This window comes from Mus caroli, chromosome 7 (genome assembly GCF_900094665.2).
Source record: "Mus caroli chromosome 7, CAROLI_EIJ_v1.1, whole genome shotgun sequence".
Classification (NCBI taxonomy): Eukaryota; Metazoa; Chordata; class Mammalia; order Rodentia; family Muridae; genus Mus; species Mus caroli.
In genome coordinates, this window is record NC_034576.1 from 15,587,751 (window position 1) to 15,614,024 (window position 26,274).

The window sequence follows — 26,274 nt, forward strand, 5'->3', positions numbered from 1 at the left end:
AGAGTGTAAACCACTAAGGTGACAAGTGAGTCTAGAGGAAATCGGCTAACTCTAAAGTAGGGTGGATGCAAGGTGGGCAAGAAATATCTTTTTTGCTTTGTTTTTTGAGGTAGGATTTCTCTGTGTAGCTCTGGCTATGTTGGAACTTATCTGTAGACCAGGCTGGCCACAGACTCAGAGATCTACCTCTGCCTGTGTCTCCCAAATATGTGCCATCACGCCTTGCTGAGCCAGAAATATAATAAACAAACAAATAAATATTATGATGGTGGTAGGACATTTTCACAAGGACAATAGTGTCATCTTTTATGGTGTCATCTTGAAGTAAAGTCTGGGATAATCTGAGAAGCAAAGTTACTGTACGGTAATGAATTACACCCCACTGCAAAAAAAAATATGAACTAAAGTCTAATTACTGGATCAGATATGAGTCACAACAGATGGTTAAACATGGGGAAATCTTGAGGGGCAGGATGCTGACAGCTAGGTCAAGTGCCTCCTAAGACTGCTTATTGATTACTAGGAGAAAGCTCTTAACAGTAATTACAATGGAGAAAGCAGGTAACACCTTTACGGTAATCAAAATCTACATCAATGTGGTGTGGAAGCACTGAGGCAGGAGAAACAGCAGGTCAAGAGTAGCCTTGACTATCGAGAGGGAATGGGGAGGACAGAAGAGAAAGGAAGAAGGAAAGAGTGAACCTGGAAGTCACAACAGTCAGAACAGTCCTGCAGTGACATAAAGACAGACCAATGGAAAAGAAATTGAAAGCTCACAGCTAAATCATCACATATATCACTGAGTGATTTTTTAAAAAAACAGGCTGTCTCAGACTCACAGAGTGCCTGCCTCTGCCACCATGCCTGGCCGGCTAAATGACTTTTGACAAGGGTGTTGAGATCATTCATTGGAAAAAGGACAGACTTTTTACCATTTGGTGCTGGGAAAGGTAGATCTTCACACAGGAAAGGACAGAGGTAGGTCTTTATCTACACCACATACAGAAGCTAACCTTAGACAAGGGATGTGACTCAGATGTAACAATGTTTGTATAGCATTTGCAAGGCACTGAGTGGTGAGGCATGCTTTTAATCTCAGCACTGGGGAAATTTCTGTGAGTTCAAGGCCAACCTGGTCCACATAGCAAGTTCTAGAGTTTCCAAGACTATACATTACAACTCTGTCTCGAAAAACAAAAACAAAAAAACCCTAAGAACAAAAACCCAAACAAACAAACAATAACTCTGAATGGATCAAAGATGAAAAACTAGGGCAAAAGACCCCCACCACACAGTGGTGCAGAGGTGAGCACTGGCCACCATGCCTGTCAAAGAAGATATAACCCCATCAAGCTGATTCCGACTGCACAGGCACACCATAGCATGCACACACACTCACACTCACTCACACACACACTCACAAACATCTATATGTGCACACACACAATATACACACTTACATCTGAAAAAGATTTAACAGTAGACTTAATATACTGTTTCTATCTTAAGAGCTATAAGAATCAGAAGTGTAATGATGCTGGTTGCAATAGATGAAGGATGTAGTGAATGGGGACCCTGCATTCACATGTGGGATGAAGTCACTGAGATGGGCCATGGTAATGGCTGCATATTATGAATAGATTGAACACTTATGAAATGTCTACTAAAATGGCTAAGACTATAACTTTGTGTTACACATCTTTTACACAGTAAAATCAATGTAGGTGAGAGGATGAAGCTCAGTGATAGAACACTTGAGTAAAAAGAATAAATCAGAAAAAAACAATCAATATTAGTGTATATAAAATGGATGGCTATACTGAGATAAAGTATCCCTACTTTTAGAGAAGTCATACTAAAGTATTTGGGGGTGGGAGGAGGCAAAATGAATGTAAATGTTCAGGAAAAAAAAATCTGTTTTAGAGAGAGTAAGAATGCCAACAAGGGACTAGGGCTATGGCTCAGTCAGTATAATATTTACCTAGTCTGAATGCAACCCTGGTCTTGAGCCTCACCCCACACAACCTGGAAGTGGTAGTGCTTGCCTATAATCAAGTGTAAACACTTGAGAGACGTGGACAGATCTGGCTATAGCCAAAGCCAGTCTCAGGCCAACAGGGGCCACATGAGGAACCTTTCAAAACAAATCATTGCAGAGGAATAAAATGTTAATAGGTAAATCTGGATTAAGTATGTGTGCTAGCTAGTTTTATGTCAACTTGACACAAGCTAGAGTTATCTGAAAGGACTGAACTTCAATTGAGAAAATACATCAAAAGATCCTGCTGTAAGCAATTTTCTTAGTGATTAATGTAAGAGGGCCCAGCCTACTGTGGATAGTACAATCCCTGGGTTAGTGGTCCTGAGTTCTAAAAGAAAGCTGGTTAAGCAAATCATGATCAGCAAGCCAGTAAGCATCACCCCTCCATGACCTGTCCATCATCTCCTGGCCTGCTTGAGTTCCTGCCCTCACTCCTTTTGATGACAGACTATTATGTGCAACAGTCCCTGAGTTGCTTTTGGTCATGGTGTTTCATCACAGCAATAGGAACCCTAACTAAGACAGTGTATATGATATTCTTCTGTGTTGTTTTTACTGTTACCAATGACAAATTCTCAAAGAGTTCCTCTGATGAGAGCTAGCCTGTAGTTTTTCAAGTTGGCTGCTGTGTCCTCCCTCCATCTGTAATACTTCTAGAGAAATCAGTACTGAGGTGGCTACAAAGCTTGAAAGCCAGCTCTCTAGACTTAGGCAGCTACATCACAGGTGATTCCTGTTGAACATTTTAGACAAAGGAACTCATCAAAGACTGCTCCATCAGCAGGGGAAAAGAAGAAAAAAGCAAAAGAAAGAAGACAGGCTACTTGAGGGAACCAGCAAGAGACTGGGCCGAGCAACTTAAAATAATGCAGAGTCTTTCCTTAGTTTTTTAGTTTTTTTCTCTCCTCTCTTCCTTTTGGGTTTTCTGGACAAGGTTTCTCTGTGTAGCCCTGGCTGCCTTGGAACTCAGTCTGTAAACCAGGTTGGCCTCAAACTCACAGAGATCTGCCTGCCTTTGCCTTTCAAGTGCTGGGATTAAAGGCATGCACCACCATTGCCTGACTAATGCTGGGTCTTTCCATGGTCAGGATCCAAGGAGGCAAGAATGGAGCTTTAAAGGAATCCAAATTGTTAAAAAGTTTTTGTTAAAAACCAAAAAGCTTTAACAATTTCAGTCAGTAACAAACTGTTATCATAGTGTCAAAGTATTTAGCATCCTTTCAATTGAAGTAAGTAAAATAAACCACCCTTGGCTACTTGTGCACACAAGGGCCTCTGGAATCCACTATACTGTGGTACTGATATTTACTTGCACACTGAAGTGTAACTGTGTGACTGCCGAGACTACAGCCAAACAGTCTCCTGAGACTGTCTAAAATAGCAAGCAGACCAATCTTCTTGTGAATCTCATTTGCACCTGTTAGGAAGCTGGCACTTCTATAAACTTCATGTTTTGAATGCTTCACAGAAACGTCAAAAACAAACAAAAACAAAAAACAAACAAACAGAAAACCCCCCAGATCTTTTCTTTAAACCCTTTAAGATTAATGACTTTATGTGTATGAATGTTTTGTCTGTATACATGTATGTGCACCCTGTGCATGCCTGATGCCCATGGAGATCAGAAGAGGGTGTTGGATTTCCCAGAAATGGAGTTGTGGGATGGTTGTGAGGCACCATATGGGTACTGGGGGGAAACTTAGGTTCTCTGCAAGAGCAACAAGTGCTTTTAACTGTTGAGCTATCTCTCTAGACCAGCAGTTTTCAACCTGTGGGTTGTGACCCCTTTTAGAGGTTAATCAACCCTTTCACAGTGGTTGTTGCCTAAGACCATTGGAAAACACAGACATTTACTTTACCATTCACAGCAGCACCAAAATTACACCTTATGAAGTAGCAGCAAAAATAATGTTATGATTGAGGGTCAGTACAACATGAGGAACTGTAGTGAAGAGTCACAGCATTAGAAAGGTTGAGAGCTACTGCTCTAAACATCATTTTTGTTGTTGTTGTTTTGCTTTTGTGTAGTGCTAGGGGTGGGACCAAAGACTTTGGACACACTGAGCAAATGATCTATTGCTGAACCATCCCTCCCCCAGCCCCTTCACAAGTGGATTTGAAGCAAGCTCTCTGATAAGCCATGTCTCTGGCTCTCTTCTCTTCCTCCTCCCCTTTATTATTCCAACTTGCTATAATCCTCCTGCCTCTGCCTTTTATTTTGACACAGGGTCTCACAGGCAAGCCTTGAACTCTATGTTCCTCCTGTCCTAGCCTCTTACAGGCATGAGCCACTGGACTCAGTAACACCACATTTTATTCTAAGAGACACAAAAGAGAGCACTGCTATCTACTGAGATGACACCCTCACAGGTCATGGGTCACTTCTAAACATTTTTCACGACAATTTGAAAAAACAAAACTTCTGAAGAAATCTAAGGTGTAATATTAAAAATTATTTCAAAAGAGAAACCTCAAGGATTGTGTATGAACAGCCTATACATGACAAACTTCAAGTCAGGCTACAGAAGTGAGCAGGAACAAGCAGGGTACCTAAGAGAAAACCTTTGCCCTCACTTCTCTAAATGGCTGCCACAAAAACAAAATGAAGAGCTGCTTGTAAATATCTCAAATGTATTTAACTCCCCTCCAACAACAGGACAGGAAAGAGCTATACAAAAATCAGCAAGCTTGGCACAGGGATCTGTATTGCACAGCTTATTTTAATCTGTGACAGAGCTGGGGAAGGACTGCTGGTGAAGTCCCAAAAGACTAGGATGCTCATCCCAAGGGACAGTCTCACACCTACCTATCTTGAAACATACTTAGCAACAGGGCCCCTACTTGAAGTGACCCCAGTATGCAACTGGCAATCTATGACTCAGCTCTCTGTACCGTGAGTCTAATAACACATTCCTCCCCAGAAACCTCAAGAGGAAAATGGAGTAACAAAAGACTGCATCAAATTTGAAGTAAAAATGCACCATCATCTGTTCAATCCTTGCTTAGTCATAATTTTCAAATGGCAGAATGTTCTTAGCTGCAGAAAGCTGAAATAAAAAGAACAGCCAACCTTGAAGAGGACAACCACTAATATGTATGTTGTTTTGCTGCTATTTTGAGACAGGGCCTCACTATACAACCCAGGCTGGCCTTGAACTACAACTCATGCTCAGCCTTCTGACTGGTATAATGCCACTATGTCTAAATGCAACTGATAATTTAAACCCCAAATTATATCCACAGTCAAAAATGTTACCAAAACTTGAAAATCAGGTGGCATGGAAATAGTTAATTTTTGAACACCTGCTAACTTCTACTTGTTAGAAACCTAATAAGTTCCTTAGTGTAACTGCACTCTCAGCTTTGATGTCTGGATAGTGCAGTTTTACTAGTTCCTCAATTGGACTGAATTACACAGTAAACAAAGCTGGTTATAAATCTAAACATGTCTCAAACACTTAGTTTAGAGGAAATAACTCTAAGTGCCTGGCCACATACATGTTCAGCTTTTCAAAGAGGCTGGCTAAAAAAAATTTTAGCTGAGCCATTAAACTTAATGATCACAAGACCATAAAGAGAGCACAGAGAACAAGGAAGGTGTGTCCAAGACTTCATGATGTCCAGTATTCTCAAACTTCCATCTGGTAAGAAACAAATCCTTAACGGGCAACTAAGGGACAAAATCAAATATCCATCCCAGTGTTTCCTAGCACTAGTCCTTTCAAATATCCATCCCAGTGTTTCCTAGCACTAGTCCTTTCAAATGTCCATCCCAGTGTTTCCTAGCACTAGTCCTTTCAAATGTCCATCCCAGTGTTTCCTANTCCATCCCAGTGTTTCCTAGCACTAGTCCTTTCAAATGTCCATCCCAGTGTTTCCTAGCACTAGTCCTTTCAAATGTCCATCCCAGTGTTTCCTAGCACTAGTCCTTTCAAAAGTGGAGAGTGACAACAGAGGAAAGGCACATCTTTAAAATTAACCCAGGGGCTAGAGAGGTGACTCAATGGTTATAATACTTTCTGCTCTTGCAGAGGACCTGAGTTCAATTCTCAGCATCTACATGATGGCTCACAACCACCAGTTACTCCCTAGCATTCATAATAGTGCACTTTCATACAGATAAACTAAATCTAAGAATAAATAAAACTAAGCCAAACTGCTACAATGGCTCATTCTTGTAACCTCAGCCCCCAAGAGGCTGAGGCAGTAGACTGCCTGGTTAGCCACATAACCCATTTCAAACAAAAATAAATAAATAAATAGATAAAGATGTATTTAAAAACCAGGGCAAAAACAGTAGTAACTCCTTGTATCACTGAATTCTGTAGAACTACTGACACTAGGAAAACCAACAAAATACAAAGCCTAAAAGCTTAACATCTTTTGAGGAGTCAAGTCAATTACCTTGGAGAAGAGGACCCTTCAGGAGTATTTTCAACTCTTTATCACAAGTGTTGTGCTGCTGTAAAAATCATGCAAGCACATGCACCTGTGTGCTCTGCAGACCTTGTCGAAGAAGGTCTAGAATGTCTCTAGTGTGTGTAGCACTGACTCTAAACTAGAGCATCTTTTCTACAATAGGGTACTTTTTACTCATCACCCACAATAGGAAGCTACACCATTCCCAAGACACCAAAAATGCCACTGTGACCCCAAAGTACATTGACTACTGCTGCCAAGGGGCTGTAACTGGAGGTATATTTGACAAATAGTTCCCCCGTGTGCCCCCCATCCATAGTAACGCACACACCATCCATAGTAACACATGCTTCTGAGCTCTAACCCACAAGACACTGAATTCTAACTTCTATCCATAATCAAAATTAGTGTCCAAATATGAGAATATGTAACAACCTTCAAATGCCACCAACTACAGCTAGGAAGAAATCATTTCATGGGTCGTTACTCTTGAAAAGCACAACACAGCACGTGCTACTGTTATTCCTTCATCCCAGTCAGGAAAAGAATGAAAACACATGTAAGCAGCACAATGGAAAAGCCTCTCCTAAACCTCTTCAAACTCAGTTCTGCGTGTGTTTCAGAGGTGTCAATCATGATCAGTCAGTAAAATGTCTGTTATTCTGCTACAGGGAAGCTGGCAGAAGAAAAACATATATGTAGGTGGCACAGAAGGAAGAAGAAAAAAAAAAAAAAAAAGCAAGCAGGGAACACAACCAGGTGTCACAGTGCACATCTATAATCCCAGTACTCAGGAGACTAAGCAGAAATACAAGTTCAAGGCTTGCTTGGGCAACTTAAAATTAAATTAAAAAAAAAATTAAAATTAAAAAAAAAATCCAAAAATTAAAAAAAAAATGGGGCTATACCTTAGGGGTAGAGTATTTGCCTCTCATGAGAGGCCATGGGTTCAAACTGCAACACCATCAAAACAACAACAGCCCTCAGTGACAGTAACCCCAGCCCCAGAATATAGGGTCAAGAAGACTGTTGGTATTCAAGACCCAGGCTGGGCGACAAATCAAGTTCAGGAAGCAGGGTTACAGAAGACACTGTCTCAAACAAATAACATCCCCAAAACCTTGGGGCAGGAGAAATGGCTGTGATTAAGAGCATCTACAGTTCTTCTAGAGGACCTGGGTTCTATTTCTAGAACCCACAGAGCGACTCAAAATGGTCTGTAACTCTTTCAGTGGATCTGATGCTTCTTCTGGCCTCCAAGGAAACCAGGCTTGCGCATGCACGCGCGCGCACACACACACACACCACAGTAAATATACATGCAAGTAAAGTATAAAATTAAAAACAAAAACAAAAAAAAAAAATCAGAAGGGACGGCTACCACCCTTCTCTGAAGAACTATTTACAGTTATTGGTTGGTGGGATAGAGAGAATCATTTTCTTTAGTATAGGGCATGCTCCAGTAAATAACGTCCCACCTCCGCTCATGCAAACAACCCTAAGTAAACAAAAGACAGGAAAGGAGAAGGGGTTTCAAACAGGAGTTGGAGAGAAACGAAAGTGGGCAATGGGGAAAAAAATGATCAAAGTATAATATAGATTGTATGGAAATTGACAAATAATAAAATAAAATTTAAAAAGGTTGTTGAAAAGAAAACAAGAAGAAAAGCTGGGTGTGATGACGCACACCTTTAATTCCAGCACTCGGGAGGCAGAGGCAGGCTGATTGAGTTCCAGGACAGCCAGGGCTACACAGAGAAACCTTGTCTCGAAACCCCCCGCCCAAAAAAAAATCCAAAAAGAACACTATCCTCTGCACCACTGAACTGCTAAATTTAACTCAAGAAAACCTTTTTAAAAGCCCAAAGCTTTCATTTTCATAGTAATAGGCAGTAAGGTAAGATCTGTAGTTTTTGCTTTTCGTTTGGAATAGGAGAAACTAGAGATGAAAAAACAGAAGTACAGTCCAAGGTTGTCATCCACACATGAAACCTGACTTAAAGACAGAGCAGGCAGGCATACTAAGTAGATGTGATAATCTTTTGAACCTGAAAGAGATACGGAGGGCACCTTGTTTCTGGGAATCAGAATTATATGGGCATTTTAAGTAATACCTTTCTTTAATTCTACTCACTTGTCTACCATGAGTGTCTTACTAAATGACTTATTTAAAAAAATCAACATGCCAACAGCCCCCAGGTCTGTACGAAAGAAAGGTCACTACTGGGTGGCCCCTGTTACACTAACTTCCCCCTTTTCTGCAGAGTCCCAGAAACAATTTTTATGTCACTCTACTCTTCAGAACTAAGAAACGACCTATCTAGCTAAATCTAACACTTACCTACAATGCAAAGTCAATGTACTGAATAAGGGAATGCAGTGACTGGAGAGACAGTTCAGCAGTTAAGAGCACTCAATGGTCTTACAGAGAGGACTTGGGTTCAGTTTCCAGCACCCACAGGGCAGCTCACAACCATCTATTTCTAAGGCTGGTTTTAGTGGATCCCCTCCCCTCTTCTGACCTCCACAGGTACCAGGCACAAAACACACATGGTGCACAGACATACATGCATGTAAAACACTCATACATGTAAAATAAGTTTTGAAAAACAGAAAAAATAATAAAATAAATGACACCTTCTCTTGATGTTATTTTACTTTTTGAGACAGGGTTTCAAACTGGCTTCAAAGTGGCAATGTAGCTAAGAACGATCTTGAAACAATCCAGAGTTACTGGTATTATAAGTGTATGTCACCTCAGCCAATGGATTTAGTGCTAATCAAGGGCTCATTTTTTATTAGGAAAAAACAAAACAAAACAAAACAAAAACAAAAAAAAAAAAAACAACTGAGCCTTACCATCAGTCTCATGTTTCTCTTGGTAATACTGCCACCTAAATTCTTTACCCAACAAATTATCATATTCTAGTGAATTAATCATCTCATATAAAAAAAATCCTACTTGACCATGGCAACTATAATTCTACCTTTCAGCCCAATACACACTGAAATAATAGTATCTGGATATGTTGTGTGGAAACCATGGGTTTACAAAAGAAGAAAAGAGTCTGGCTGGCAGGCAGCAGAAAGCCCTGCTGGCTGCTGCCTCTCATACAGGCTACAGATCTGACTCCTCCCTACTGTGGGAAGGAAAGGTTCTCACAGCTAGGAAATCTATACTGGGCTTGTGATTCAGAGAATCTTTGAAATGGATCCTCTGGATTTGAAGGAAGACTAAGCTAAGTCTGGTCTGGAAACCATCATCAGAAAGGCTGGTTTTGGCCATTGTGCATAAACACTTGAAGCCATGCTAGTCCCTCTGCAGATTCCAGAAAGCCCAACCAGCAAAGCACCAGGAATGGCAAGGCTTTCAATCAAGAAGAACTGGAAAGTCAGATGTCTGTTTGGGAAATACTCTGGCCTAAAAAAGTTAGTTTTTAAAGAGCATTTACCAAAGATCCTGACACGCTTCACAGTATTTGCCAACAGCCCCTCTCCATATTTTTTTCCTGAGTCCTGGTAAAGGGACCCTGAGTTCCAGGGTTGGTGACAAGACTATGATGACACTCTTGCCACCCCAGACACCCGACACTCAATAAAGACAGTTTTCCACCTTTAACACAATTTTCAAGCTTTGAGACCAGCCAAACTCTACAAACTGGTCCTAAAGCAACATTTTAAAGCCAAATTATCCAGAGGATAGAATCAGATTCCCATGCTCAGTGAAGGGGGCTGTTTCAGCAAAAGCACTTCCTTAAACTTTATCCTCAGCAGCTGAAGTCAGGCAGCTTCAGAATTCTAGTCAGCCTGACTGATCAAAGTATAAGACAAGAATAAACAAAGACAAAACCAGAAGCTGGTTCATTGTATCTCTCTGTACCTGCCTACTATGTTATAAAATATGTATTTGGTTTTATTCCTGTCTCCTGGCTTACTTCTAAAATCTTTAGAATCTTCACAGTAGTAAACATTCTTTTGTATGCTGATGGCTTTCAGAAGGGAGGCAGTTCACAGGGAAAAAAACAGGGCAGTATTAGAGTGAGTCCTGAAGTTCCAGCCTCTACAGAGCTGAACACAAACAGCCAATGATCTAATTAATCGTGCCTACCTACTGAAGCCCCATAAAACCAAAGAGGGCTCAGCTAGCTTCATACAGCTGACAACATCAAAGCTCAAGGATGGCAGGTGCATGGCCACTCTGTATACCTTCCAATTCATCCTGCCCTCTCCACACCTCATCTGTATGCTTTGTAACATCAACAGTGCTTCCCTGAGCTTTGTGGACCACATTAGCAAATTAACCAAGAAAGAGGCTGTGGGTGGACTGGAGTACAGTCAAGAGTACAGTAGAAGAGAACACTGAACTTACAAGAATCTTGATGGACTGAGCCCTAAACCTGAGAGGTGACATCAATCTCAGGAACATAGTATTAGGGTCACATTGAGTCTGAGGGACTCATTAGTGTCTGCTGTTTGCTTGATGGGGGGGTTGGGTGGGGTGGAATAAGGGGGTGGGATAGAGAGGTGGTGTACTGGCTAGTTTTGTGTCAACTTGACAAGCTGGAGTTATCACAGAGAAAGGAGCTTCAGTTGGGGAAATGCCTCCATGAGATCCAGCTGTAAGGCATTTTCTCAACTAGTGATCAAGGGGGAAAAGCCCCTTGAGGGTGGGACCATCCCTGGGCTGGTAGTCTTGGGTTCTGTAAGAGAGCAGGCTGAGCAAGCCAGGGGAAGCAAGCCAGTAAAGAACATCCCTCCGTGGCCTCTGCTCAGCTCCTGCTTCCTGACCTGCTTGAGTTCCAGTCCTGACTTCCTTTGGTGATGAACAGCAGCATGGAAGTGTAAGCCGAATAAACCCTTTCCTCCCCAACTTGCTTCTTGGTCATCATGTTTGTGCAGGAATAGAAACCCTGACTAAGACAGGTGGGGAAGATCTTCTACATTTCTGATGTTAGAATTGAGGTGTCAGGGTATAATGAGAAAAAATTTTATATTTGTTCCTGTATTCTCTTAACCTCTGAGCCATCTCTCCAGCCCTTATTCCTGTATTCTTAGAATTGGTGTCATAATAGGGATTTGCTGAGTTGGACATGGAGGCACATGGCAGCTCTTGCACAGTGGACACAGACAGGTCAAGAGTTCAAGGTCATCTTGGCCTACATATTGAGGCCAGCCCAGATGCATAACATCCTGTCTCAAAACAGAAAAAGAGTATTCTTCCCCAGCACCCCTTTCCCTGTCAGAAGTTTATTTTCCCCCACTTTTCCCTAATATAGCTGTTTGCTCTGCTTTAAAAAAAAATGGGGGGAGGGGGAGTCTTAGTGATTAAGAGTACTTACTGCTTCTACAGAGGACCTGAGTAATGTTCCTAGCACCCATGTGGTGACTCACAGTAATCCCTAACTCCAGTTCTAATGAATCTGACGACCTCTGTGTGTATCAGTCATGCTTATGGTGTGTGTGTACACATACATGTAGGGCAAAACACTCATATACAGGAGAGAGAGAGAGAGAGAAAGAGAGAGAGACTAACTGATTTCCTAGGATGCTAGTTCACAGAAATGTGGACTGGGAAGGGAAAGCTAGAGTAGGAAGGAAGGAAGTGTGACTCCTGGGTGCCCCGCCACAGTCTCTCCCAAGATATGGATTCAGATGTGCTTACTGTGCTCAATCACTGAAGTTTGTAAAGTTAGCACAATTATTCAAGGACATGTTTACATTGCCAGAAAGCTGCTCCAGGAGGCAGCAAGTTTCTGTGAGACCAGCCTGGTCTGCACATTTTGAGAGGCAATAAGAGTTATACAGTGAGACCCTGCCCCAAATAAATAAATTAATAAAAAGCTGCTGAAGAAAAATTCCCAGGATGCTTTATGGTAGTACCAAGATACATCAGTTAAGTTCCAAGGAAGCTGTAATTAGATTGAGAAAACATAAGACTGTAAAAGGGTTGACAGACTGCAAGCAGTATCTCTCCCTAAGGCATGCTAGGTAGGCCCTAAGCTACATTAGTACTGCATCTTTCACCTGACTGTATTATGGGATATACAGCGCATATCTCACTAGGCAAGTCTGTGTCACTTTCCCCCAGCCCCAACACACACCTGTTAAAAGTGTAGAGTCCACTTTCTGGCAGGATTAAGTGGACATGTAAAATTGGAATGAAGCATGCTGTCCAAGCAGCAGTCCCAGGTACAACCTTGATAGGGAACACTGACAGAAGCTGTTTGTGCTGAAGGACATAATAGAGAATCCATGACGTGTAGATGAGTCACTTCTGGGACTCCTAACTGTCTACACAGGGTGGGGCTACCTGAGTAAGGTGGAGAGGAGCCCTTAGGAACAAGAGGCACTCTTCTCCCTAGGACTGACTCTAGGGAACTGCTGGTTCTAGTAATGCTTGGACATCATCTTGTAACAGTTCCAGAAGCTATAGCATGATCAGCTACTCACTTGGGAGGATGCTGCTCCTAAGGAAGCAGGGCTGGATGAATGGCACAAGGCACCGCCCAGTATTGGAGGCCTGTGTGGACACATGTGCAAGGACCAAAAGAGTTTGTTGGTTCCCATATTCCTCAGACATATTGTAAGGAAAACAAAGACCAGTATTTAGGAATATATTGTATAAGCACTACACATCAAAGGTAACATAAAACTTAAGCAAATTCCAACTTGAAAGCATTTCAATAAGCCAGGCATCACACAGCTTATCTAGCCACTGGCCCAGTGCACTTGGGTGTCCTTACCAACTAAAAACAAACTTAACAAGTAAGCCTTATCCTCACATTAAGATCAATTTTATCCAGAGTGTGAAACAGAAAATAAAACCTATAAAATTACTTTTTATTACGTTTTTCTTGGGAGGAGTGGCATATATACCATGATGTATATGTGTTGTTGAGAAAGTAATTTGTGGTAGTTAAGACATCTCCTTCTACCATTTGAACCTCATGCACTGAAGCCAGGTCATCAAGCTTGGTGGCAAGCACCTTTTTAGCCATATTTCAGCCCTCACTATTTGCTTTTAAACACTTAAAAATATAGTAAGGTTTTTGTTTCTTGGTTTTTAAATTTCTTGGCAGGACAATTTCTTTTGGGAAAAAGATTCTTTACTTGGGAGTTGAAGCAAAATGATCTCAAGTTCAAGGATAACCTGAGTCCAGGAATGAGACCCTGTCTGAGAAAAACCACAATGAATATTCTTCATGTTTCTGAATATGCAAGAAGATTGTGCACAGTGCAGAAGACATACGTATTGCTATTAACTGGAAAGAACATGTTAACTTCACTTTATTTTATTTTGTTAGCTTCATTTTAAATCTAGTAATAAACCTCACTATCCCCTGACATTATTTCAACCTGACAACTGGGATTTCAGCCCATTATTTCTAATTATTCCTCACTATTCATTTGCATTATTCCATAATTTGCCAGTCCTAAAATGGGCTATTGTGCAAGTAATGTAACTTACACCAAATGCATAACCTTTGGGGGTGGGAGAGTGGCTTTTACTTCATCTAATATATCTGAAGTGAAGGGGTAAGGACTAACACAGGCTAGAACAAAGTTAACTTCTACACCCAGTAAACTTTAATAGGGAACAGTTGGACTTATGAACTAATTTAAATTTACACAGGCAAAACCAATACTCATATTCATCTTGGCCATTTTCTGGTCCCCAGAATTATGTATATGCCTGTCTTGTTTAAAATGAAATTAAAAACATTATGAATTAAACAAAACAACCCCCCCCCCCCAACGGTGGTAAAAGAGAGGAACAAACGACAGGAATTTGCACAAACTGCGCCTTAGGCCTAATCTTATCTCAAAATCTGCTAAGGTGGGGCTTTGGCTCTTTGTTCTTCTGCAGAAGATTATTTTTAAAAAGCTAAATTTTCTTTTTGTGTTTTTCCTTGTTTAAGACAAGGTCTCATACCTTGGTGGCCCACTGGAGACTGAGGATGAAACAGCGGATCCTTCTGAGCTCTGGAGTTTACAAGTGTATTCCATTTATTTTTGATGATGGGACTCAACAGCATTGCCTTGTGCATGCTAGACACACATCCTATAATCTGAGCTGCAATCTCAACCCCAAATAAACTGGACTGTCTGAGAAAAAGAAGTTGTTTTATTATTGGCAAAGCCAGAAAACACCAGGCCAGCTAGATTGACACCTACTGCTAGGCCTAGGCCTGGCAATCTGAATTCCAATCCTAGAACTCACATTGTGGAAACAGCCAACTCTGCCATACATGCACCAAGACATGTGCATCACACACACACAGGCACACACACACAGACACACACACACACATGCATGCACGCACGCACTCTGGGGTAGGGATGGATGGACAGATGGATGGGATGGATCAGGACAGGGCACCACTACTTAAATATCATCTTTCACAATGTAAAAAGCCAATTTTGGGTTCTTTCTGAGCCAGGACACAGAGGCATACTTTCAGACTGTGTAAGCTTTATACACTTTTATATAATTTTCTAGGAGTCATGCAAATGAAGTTCATACAGCTAGCAAGTATATCTGGGACTCTAATAGGCCACTTTACCATATTCTTGACCCTTGTCCTCCAGAACCCTGCTAGGGTCATGGCAAACAGGTAACACTAGTCTTCACTGCTGTGAGTGCAGAAGCCATGCTTTGGGGAGCCAAGGATGTAACTGGAAGTTCTTCAGGCTCAACAGGTGGCACACCAGGACTCTCAGCCCCAAGAGAACGGTCTAGCGTAGTCTGCTTTTATATGCTGGGATTCCACATTTTTAAAAATGCTGTCAGTTGTGGTGGTGCATACCTTTAATCCAAGCACTCTGGAGATGAGACAGGTAGAACTATGTGAATTCCAGGCCAACCTAGTCTTCATACAAAATCCAGGCACTGTGGTACACTGTGTGTGGTAACACTTAGCATTTGGGAGGCCTGAATTATATGGATGAATGGATGGGAAGGAGAGAGGAAGAGGGTTGGGGATGTAGTTCAGTTGAGTGCTTGGCTAGTACGCACTAAACCCTGGATTCAACCCCCAAATAAACTGTCTGGACACAGCGGCATATACCTACAATCCTAGATTCCAGGATGAAAAAAAGCTCAAGCATATAACCCCAGAGGCCAGTCTAGACTCCTGGAGACCCTGCCTCAAAATGCATGCACACATGCTCTTACAGTTCTATGATTTTGCTTTTTAAAACAAAACACTAAATATTCAGACATCTAGCAGTCTAAATCCCAAGACTGTGACTAAAGGTGGGAGTCAAACAAGTTGCCATTATTCCTTCAAATTCTTTCTCCTCTTCCTTCTCCTGGAAGTCTAAAGTGAAACTGAGACAGAGGATGAAGTATCAGTTTAGCCAGGGCCCTGGTACTCACGGCTGCCAGCCTTCACTCTCTAAGGAGCCAAGGCTTCTGAGTGTGCTTACACAAACACAGCAGGGTAGATCTGGAGTGAAGAAGGGCATCCTCCTGCTCCCTCCTTACATCCATCCTGCTCTTTCACCCTCATGGGAATCTGCTTTCCATGTAAAGACCAAGTCCAACCTGCTTCTAACAAGTGCCATGCACAAACAACTGCCTTCGATGGGATCACTGACACGGTGGCGGTGTGGGACGCGCCTTTGAAAAGCCTTGTCGGGCCTCAGCTATGTAATTTAGTGGTGGCTCACAGGAAATGCTGGGAGCCAGATTCTTTCTGCCTGTGCTCAAGGCCGTAATTTCCTTCCCATACTTAAATCAATGACCCTGTGGCTCTCTGTCAAGGGAGTGGGCTGAGGGTAAAGGGCAGAAAAATAAGAAGCAAAATCTGAAGAAATTGGATTGATCTGAAAAGATTCCTAAGATTCTTCTCAAGATTAACTAAAAAGGACTGCTGAAGAACACAGTCTGCAGCCTCTCACTGAAAACCCCACATGGCAGAGAGGGCTGGTGGCCCGCAAGTTGACCAGCAGAGGCAGTCCCAGAAGTCACTTCAGACCTGGGGCCATCCTGGGCCCAGCCAGCGTGGGAGAGGTTAACCAAAATCCTAGAAGCAGTATGACTGGGAAGTGAAGGGGGAGGACACAGTTCAGGGAAGGCATGGTGGTGCACACTTGCTGAAGCTGAGGGAGGCTAAGGCAGATAGCAGGATCCTGAGTTCAAGGATAGTGGTGGCGCATGCCTTTAATCCCAGCACTTGGGAGGCAGAGGCAGGCGGATTTCTGAGTTTGAGGCCAGCCTGGTCTACAGAGTGAGTGCCAGGACAGCCAGGGCTACACAGAGAAACCCTGTCTCGAAAAACAAAAAAGCAAGGATAGCCAGCACCACTAATTTATAGCAACAAACTCTGTCTTTACCACAGGCAGATTTTATGAACCTGCCTGTTTGTTTCATACAGCACCTGTTCACCCTTCAACACTTCAAGAGCAACTTTAAACTGTAAAATATGTCTTAGTGCCCAAACATAAGAAAACAGTTGTGTTCCTATGAGGAATATAGTAAACAGACTTTTCTATATAATGATAGCTTCCTGATTCCCTTTAGATAACAGACCAGAATAGTAACCAGTTCCTCCTTATCAGCCACCATTCCTTAGAAAGTGCTTGGCTTGTAATTTTTTGAAGACCAGTGAGTCACGTCTTATCACTGCTCTAGCCCTCAGACTAAGAAGGAAAACAGGCCCAGCCCACTCTTCCAAAACAACAGCTGACCTACCTACAGGAGAAAACCACCTTGACCTCATGCATTTGGCTGTCAGAATACCTCCTCTCCTGATCCAAATTACCAAGAACATGCATACCTTTCTGGCTGCACGCAAGACACTGTACTGCCACTGTCAACAAATCCAGAGCTTCCCGTTTGACCTTATGCCTTGCCCTGTGACTTAGGACCCTGAAGAGCAAAGCCAACCACTGCAGCTATGATGTTAAATTTATGAGAAAACAAGTAGCATGGCTAAGTGATTTCCTGTAGTCCATGCCATTCAAGGAAGATTTGGGGCCTACAGCTTGCATCTGCCTTCTCAGACCTCAACTCTGCCATTGTCGGAATCCATCTATTTCTATTTCCTCGTGGGAAAGCCTCCATGCAAGTACCTGCCTGGCTCTTAAAATGCCACCCATAACCTGACAAACCTTCCTGCTGTTATCCCTCACTAACAAGGTGTGGAATACAACCTGTACATACCAGGATGTCACATCAAACACATTAACCCTTTTTGCAGCCTTTATTGAAGGATAGAATAGATTACATTCAGCTAAACAGGACACTTTTCTGCCAGAAAAGAATCACATACATAAAGAGAACACGATGACTATGTGTCTACTTGTTGAAGGGATGGGTTATTTGCTAATAGTTTGTAAATCTGTAGGCTTACAGACACTCCAGCTATATTTAAAACATAAAAAGCAAACCATTTCAGGCTGGGGAGATGGCTCAGTGGGTAAGAACACTTAGTAATCACCGATTCAGATCCCCAGCACCCACATAACACTCAGGTGTAAGCCAGGCTGTAGTAGTCCATTCCCTTAATGCCAGCTCTCAGAAGGCAGAGACACTCTCGAGGATAGCCTGGTCTTCAGAGGAAAGCTACGACTACACAGAAAACCCTGTCTCAAAACCAAACAATCAAACAAGCAACCCCCACCTCTAAAACAAACCTAGCCAGGTGTGATCTTGCACACCTGTACCTCCAGTGTGCTGTGCATTAGTAGAGGTGTTAGTGGGACATGGTAGGGAATAAAGAAGAGGGCAACACAGTATGACATCTAATGTCCTCTGTCATCCAAACCCCAGCACACACATCACAGTGGATCATTTCAAAAATGGATCCAAACAAAACACACTCCACAAAAATTATGAGTTCAAAACACTTGAGCAACTCAACTCTTATATTTCTTATTATCAGAGAACTCAACTCAGTTGAATTATGAGAGCCAAAGCTATGTCAGGCCTACACAAAAGTCAACTAGGCTCAAAAGTTGTAAGTCCCCATTCACACTAGGGAACAGACAGTGGAAAGCAGCTGGCCTGTGAATAACCTAGTCTTCTTGCACTATACCCCTTTATACAGCAAACTAGTCTCTCTACAGGTGCACACCCTACTGCTGTCTACAGCCAAAGCTTTATATCTGCTAGCTTCTAATTAAAGGCCATTTGATTTTTAGAACTTCATAAAACATCTATAAACCTGTGCCACTCTGTAAGAATGTTAAGAATGTTAAGTGTCCAACTAGAACTATTTCAAAGTGACCTTAACAAAGGACTGCCTCTATTACTTTGCCAACTAACATGTCAGGAGGCAAAATATCCCTATCACAGACTACTAAACTTGAAAAGTCAAAGACATTAGAAAAGGCTTCTAAAAAAAAAAGGCAGAATCATGCTGAATGTGGTTGTATAAACCTTTAATGCCAGCACTCAGGAAGAAGAGGAAGGTGGATGCTGAGTCCAAGTCTGAGTCTAGTCTGTCTGCATAGCCAGACTCTGTCTTAAACAAACAAACAAACAAACAATGCAAAAATGGACTTTAATCATTCAGGGGCCAAGTGCTGGTGGCACACACATATAATCCCAGGACTTAAGAGGCAGAGGCAAGAGGATCTCTTAGGCCAGCCTGGTCTACAAAATAAGTTCCAGGACAGCCAGAACCACATAAAGAAACCCTGTCTTAAGACAAACAAATACATCAAAAAACCCATTCACTGTGAGTGAGCAACAGAGAATTCTGAGCAAGGTAACATTTTATGGAAGAGTACTTGGCAAGTAGCCAACAAGGCCTGGACTCTTGCTAGCTGGGTCATCAAACCCTGCTGTGGGGAAGGAAAGCACACACAGATAAAAACCAGTTAAATGGCATTTCACAGCCAAGCTACTTTGCCAGCTCTCCCCTGTCAGCAAGATCTGTGGACAGTGGTGTTTAAAGATTTCGGGCTGACCTAATAAAAACCTAAGTGCATACCATTAGAATCAGCCTGATAACCATCAGTCCCTTCCCAAGCTTGGACACTTCATCGTCAACATCTAGGAGAGACAGTACATTTGCTATGAGGGAGTTGAGCCGAGTCCTGTAACCTCACATGTTCCCTCCCATGCCTCTATGCTCTGGCTCTCTATAAATCAAACTCCCCAAAACAACAGGTCACTTTTTAAAGAACAGATCTCATCTTGTCAATACCTTGCTCACAGCTTTCTTCTGTTCTTATACTTAAGCCCAAATCCCAAATTCGTAGCATGGTCCTATGTGGCCTCACATCCACCTCCTCCGTGTTAGACTTCAGCCACTGTGGCCTGCCTTCCCTTTGGTTCTTAAGATGCACTCTTTTACTTATCTTCCTTCATTCATCCACCCAACCACTCCATACATTACCATAAAGCACACCCAATAGTGCCAACATGGTATTAGGCACTAACACCAGTAATAAGCTTAGAATGTTTGCCCTTAGGACGCTTAGAGTTTAGCAAAGAGAAATAGACAATACAAAATAGACATAATTCAGATAAGTTGTACCAAACAGGGTAAGAGCTTCAGTGAGTGAGAGAACAGTACAATGTTAGAAAAGATGGTCATAGGGCAAAAGGACTCATTGATTAAGGGTCCATGCTAATGACCTGAGTTCTTCCCCAGGGTCCACACCATGGAGAGAACGGACGTCTACAAAATTTTCTCTGACCTCCACAGGTATGCTGTGACATACACACAAGTACACAAATGCACACAAAATCTGAGGGGAAAAATAGTGAGAACAGGTCTCAGTGTATGTGCTGAGAGCGAAGTTATCGGGTAGAGAGAGACAGACAGACAGACAGCGACAAAGACATACTGTAGGAGGCTGGTGAACACTCCAGTGAAAACAGAGCAACTATGGAGGTCCTGATATCAAGAATTATTTTTCACTTAATTCTAGAAGAGTCATCTAGCTCCCATTTAACCTCAGCATGGCACACAGTACCTGGCTCAATAAATATCTGCTAAATGGAATGAGTTTATATCAAAAAAATAAATAAATAAAACAAAACAAAATGGGCAAGAACATGGCTTGATAGAGTACATGCCTAACATGTGTAAGGCTCTGGGTTTAACCCCAGCTCAAAAGGCCAAAGCAAAACCAGTGTGTCCAGTACTTGGGAGATGGAGGCAGAAGGATTGAAAGTTAAACTGCAACCTGGGCTACACAAGACCGTCCGTCTTTGTTTTGTTTTGTTTGAAACAGCGTCTTTCTGTGTAGCCTGACTGTCCTGGAGCTGGCTCTGTAGACCAGGCTGGCCTCAAACTCACACTGCCTGCCTCTGCCTCCTTGAGTGTTGGGATAGAGGTGTGTGCTACCTTTGTGGTTTGTTTGTTTTTGCTCTTGGAAATAGAATCTCTTCCATCAGTCCTAGCTCTCTTGGGACCTTGGGACATGCTGTATAGAGCAGGCTGCCTCTTGGGTCCTAGGATTAAAGGCCCAGCTGTTTTTTGTTTGTTTTACAATAAAAAAAAATTCAGCTTGTATAGAAAATAGGAACTAAGATTTCATTATTTATTATTTATGTATGCTAATCACTTGCTTCATCCCATAAGCTTATCAGTTAAAAACTGTAGTTGGTAATTTTCTTCAGCTCCATTACCAAGTACCAAGCCCTAGTAAAGCTCATCCTACTGCGATGCTCCCTCCTGGTCTGCCCATGCCACGGCATAGCTGTCCACGACAACCAGCCTCCTGGCCAGTGCCAAGTGTTCCTCCAACCTTTCTCCAACTATTCTTTACAGACAACTAGTCTGCTTCCTGCACTGCTGTGAAGTTCTGCTTCCATACCCACTGACTCCTTGAGAGTCACTACACCTCTGTTCCACAGTTGCAATGTACTCAGCATGAAGGAATGCTTCCCTTGCCCATCCCCACCACACAATATTCATCACCCCAAGCACCTACAGCAGTGATTCTCAACCTTCCTAAATGCAGAGACCCTTTAATACAGATCTTCATGTTGTGGTAACCCCCAACCATAAAATTATTTTCCTTGCTACTTTATAACTGTAATTTTGCTACTGCTATGAATCATAATGTAAATATTTTTGAGGTTTGCCAAAGGGGTCACAACCCACAGGTTGAGAACCACTAACCCACAGCATTCAGTATGCCACACCTGCTACTATAATAGAAAATGGTAGAAGCCTACAAATTACATTTCCCATATTCCTCTCCCACTTGGCTCCAATTAGGTTCTGCCAATGGCTGATGGAAACTGATGGTAAAAGATGGCTATGTAGCTGGTCTGTCTCCAGCAGCAAGGACAGTGAAACAATGCGGAGGAATGTAGGCAAGTGCTCAGCAAAGCTGACTGTGACCATGACAGCAGGCTCCTTCAGTTGTGCACAGTTTATTGGCTTTTAGTAACTAACATTCCTTTCCTCCTTTCTAATACTCTATAGAAAAGCTTCGGTGTTTAAATACTTTTATGTCCACATTATCTATAGCTGTTTCTACTTTCCTGTTTAGACAATAATGAGGATGAGAGATGAGAATAAAGAAATAACAACAGATAATGGGTGTGACAGTATATGCCTCTCTGAATTCAAGGACATCCTGGTCTACAAAGCCAGTACCAGGATAGCCAGGGCTACATAGAGAAAAAACAAATAACACCAATGAAATAAAACCAGCACTACTAAGTAGTAAAGCTGAATATAAAAGTGCAAAATGTAGTTTTCAACAATCATTATTTTGGGTATCCCAGAAATGAACTTCAGAAACTTTCTCTCTAGGAATATTCCAATGAAGGCCTGAACTTATTAAGTTGCTGGGTTAGCGATGGTGAGAAGGCTCAGCAGGTGAAGATGATCCTCAAAAAAGGCTGATGACCTGAGTTCTACCGCTAGGACCAGAAAACTAACTCCAGTTGTTCTCTGACCTCCACATATCTGTTGTGACACGACCCCAACCCCCACAAACAAAGAAATTAATTAATATAAAAGCCTAGGTTTAGCTGCTCTTTTTGTTATTTTGAGACAAACCCTGTAAACTCTCAGTCCACCTCCCTCAGCTTCCCAAATATAGTTGGAGTACAAGAACGGATGGCAGCTCCAGTTCTTGCTGCAGTTTATAGAGGCAGATGATACAGCATATCTCCAGGGCTAAATCAAGCATCTGTAGATAAGGAAGAGGTTGTGTTTCCTCACATGTCTCACTCAGCACAGGCAAGTTGTTGGGTTTTTTAATTTATTTTTTTAATTTCCCAGCTAGCCCAGACTGTATGAATTCCAAGTTTGATAAAACTCCCAAACAACTTACCTATGTTGAGCCCTATGAGGGAACAGAGGATGGTGGGGGTGTCAAGCAAGAGGGTTGATACACACAGTGTAGGGACTTTCACCCCTTCCTAACTATGTCTTCATTCCTAAGAGCCTGCAATTTCTGGCTGAAGAACTAATCTAAAACTGCATTCCAGCCAATTGCCACTGTCTCAGAAGGACTGAGAGCTGTGTGGATCTGAAGCAGATCCTGAAAGTGTGACTCCTGAAAGCCTATGTTTACAACCTGCTCAGAGTTCACACAGGTGTCCCTAAGCCTTACTCCAAATTAACTTTCAGGTATTCTAATAAACCAAGATAAAGCTACTGGAGTTTTTTTAAGGAAAAGGCCAAACAGAAATCAATAATTTGGGCTAGAGAGATGGCTCAGTGGTTAAAAAGGCATCAGCTACTCTTGCAGAGGACCTGAGTTCAGTTCCAAGCACTTACATAATGGCTCACAACCATCTGTAATTCCAGTTCTAGGGGATCTGACACCCTCTTCTGGCCTTCAGGGGCATGAGGTGTACACATGGTACACAGACATTAAGTGCATAAAAATAACCATACATATAAAATTCAGAACACAGACAAACTAGCCACAAATTTTGTAACTACTAACCTCATACTAAACACACCTGCTGACACTTGCTGGCCCCATTTTCCGTGAGAAAGAAATGCTTCATGAGATGCTTTCCAGGCTGTCTGAAGTAAGTGGGCTGTCAGTTATGGATGTTGGCATTTGTTCTTACTTTGTTTTCTGAGTTAGAAGCTTCCTCTGTAGCCCTGGCTGGCTTGGTAGTTGCTATGTAGACCAGACTGACTTCAAACTCTTTCTGCCTCAACTTCCCAAGTACTGAGGGTATAAGAGTACATTGTTTCCTGTGCTCTAGCCATTCTTTTAAAATAGAAGCCAATGCAAGTGTCTCTGCAACTGAATCAAGTGTCTGTACAGTTTGAGAGCTACAGGCATGCAGCCTAGTTCCGTATTTATACTCTGACAATAATTCCCAGTAGTCAAATGCTTCAACACTGTAACAGCCCCATCATCACCTCTAGTAAAGAACCACAGGAAACACTACCACAACCAGGTACCAGCTTTTTTCAAGAACTGGATATAATAAATTCCTTTCAGAGAATGTAACTTCTGGCAAAAGGGAAGTGACTGGATGCTTCATTCTGACAATGACATATGACTGACTCACAGAAAACATCTCTCAATAAATTGTCAGTAATTTAGCCACTCCTTTATAAAAGGGCCACCCCTTATTTGAGACTTGTTTAGAGCCTCCTAGGGACAGTTACAGCAGAGTCCTGTGCCAATGTGAGGTTTTTTTTCACTGCCTAGAATGGGCAAGAAAAAGAACACAAGATGTCTCAGAACTGACTTCAACATAATCTGCCTAATGTCTCATAAGTCAGGTGTTGTACCAAATAAAAAGGGCCATAATATGATGTAGCTCAAGCACCTGTGACTTTATAGAAATTCTCCACAATGGCCACATAAAGCAAGCAAGACCATCATCCTCATTTTACAGAGAACAAAAGAGTCTTAAAGGCATTCATTCCTTCATTGCTTCATTTCTCATTACTGAGTACACTTAGTAGGGCCATAGCTATGGACCTCTAAAACACATACAGGTAGTTTAACCATACCCTTGCTCTATTGCACAGATGAATGGATGAGAGCATCATGGCTTTCTGGAAACACAGAAGGCTCCAGTACCAGAAGTCCCTTGGCAATTTGGCAAAGCTCTCCACTACGGGGAACAGGGTCTTATCTGCCTAAACCCACAATGTACTTTACACTGCGCAAAATATTTCTAAATGCTCCAGGAAAGAAGGGCAGTTATCTCTTCATCCTACATATGAGAACACTGAGGCCTGGAAAAGAGGTCCATCAATCTATGTCTTCCTCATGGTAAGCCTATGGAGTACCTAGCCTCATCAAAGAAACACAATTTCTTTTTGAGTTGCTGTTGTTTTTGTTAGCTTGTTTTTGTTTTGTTTGAGGCACAATCTCATAGAAAACCTAGACTGGCCAAGAACTCATCTTGTTATCAAAGCTGCCTCAAATTCTGGGCACTCCCATCTCAGCTGCTTCCTTCTTGAGTAATGGGATTAGGGACGTAAATTTCTTCCATAGTTAACCATAGACACCATGTCCAAAGTGAGACTGATGAGGGAATGAACTTCTGATTTCGATAATAAGAATTAATTAATAGAGGGCTAGCAAGATGGCTTCCAAGGTTGGTAGTCTTGAGTTTGACCCTCAGAGCCTACATGGTGGAAGGGGAAACAAGCTGCCAGGTTGCCCTCTGATCTCCACATACTTGCTATGAAGCATAGCTCCACCCTTAGCCCCTGCATCCAACAAGCATGATAAAATAAATGTTAAGAAAACATTTTAGAGTTAGAATCATTTCAGTTATCTGAGGGTTACAGCTGTGAAGAAGTCCCATTCTCCAATTTTCAAACCATTAAAGGGGTAGTACCATAATGGTTTTGCCCTTAATTTATCCTCAGTTTTCCTTATCCTACTGGGGGAGGGGGGGAGGGTCAGTTTTATTTGTTCCTCTTTTTTTTTTTTTTTTAAAGATTTATTTNTTTATTATATGTAACTACACTGTAGCTGTCTTCATACATTCCAGAAGCGGGTGCCAGATCTCGTTGCGGATGGTTGTGAGCCACCATGTGGTTGCTGGGATTTGAACTCTGGACCTTTGGAAGAGCAGTCGGGTGCTCTTACCCACTGAGCCATCTCACCAGCCCTGTTCCTCTTTTTTAAGAGGTAAAGGAATATCTCTTTAAAAAAAAAAATCACTAACCCTTGCCAACTCCAATTACATAATGGTACTATTTTAGAGGTAACACTGAAAGTTCCATAAAAAGTTCCTCTTTACAGTGTTACTGTGAACATCAAGGAGTTTGGCCCCTCATGAGAAGGATGATACTGGTAAGTACTAGAAGAGAACCAGCCTTGAATTTTAAAAAATGAAAGTACTATGGTAGAAAGAAAGGAGGAGGTGAAGTCTCTTTCAATTACCTTGCTCTAGAAAACAACTACTCAGGAAACTGCAAAATAAAACACTGCACAGAGGATAGCAGGAGTAAGGGCTCCACTGTTGGCCTGAGAGGTCCTTGTTAGAACAGGACCAGAGTGCGATCAAAGTCCATTCCATTTAAAGGTTCAAAGGAAAAAGTAAAACCATTCCGAGTATATAAATCAAATGAGCTGTTTTACTCCTAAGTCAGAGCTACTCAATACATCTTGCAGCAGGGTTCCATGTACAAAAGCCTTCCTGGGAGATAATCTCTCTTTATAGGAAGCCATGGGAGTTAGGGATCTAACTTAACTGGCAGAATGCCAGCCTAGCATTCTACTCCAATGCCACAAAAACTGGGTATGGTGGTACATGCCTGCAATTTCAACATTTGAGAGATAGAGGGGAGGATAAGGGTCATCTTTAGATACAAGGTCTAAAACTAGAGAAGGAAGGTCATTGCATCTGAGAGCTTTCATGTTGTATGAATGTAAAGTTTTCCTTAAAAATCCACAGG

General features: G+C 42.0%; 1 protein-coding gene across 1 annotated transcript in view; it reads right to left on the bottom strand.

Moving 5' to 3' along the window:
* Arhgap35 (Rho GTPase activating protein 35) overlaps positions 1–26,274 on the bottom strand; it is a 119,470-nt gene that overhangs the window by 69,090 nt on the left and 24,106 nt on the right. The gene's annotated exons all lie outside the window — the stretch shown is intronic.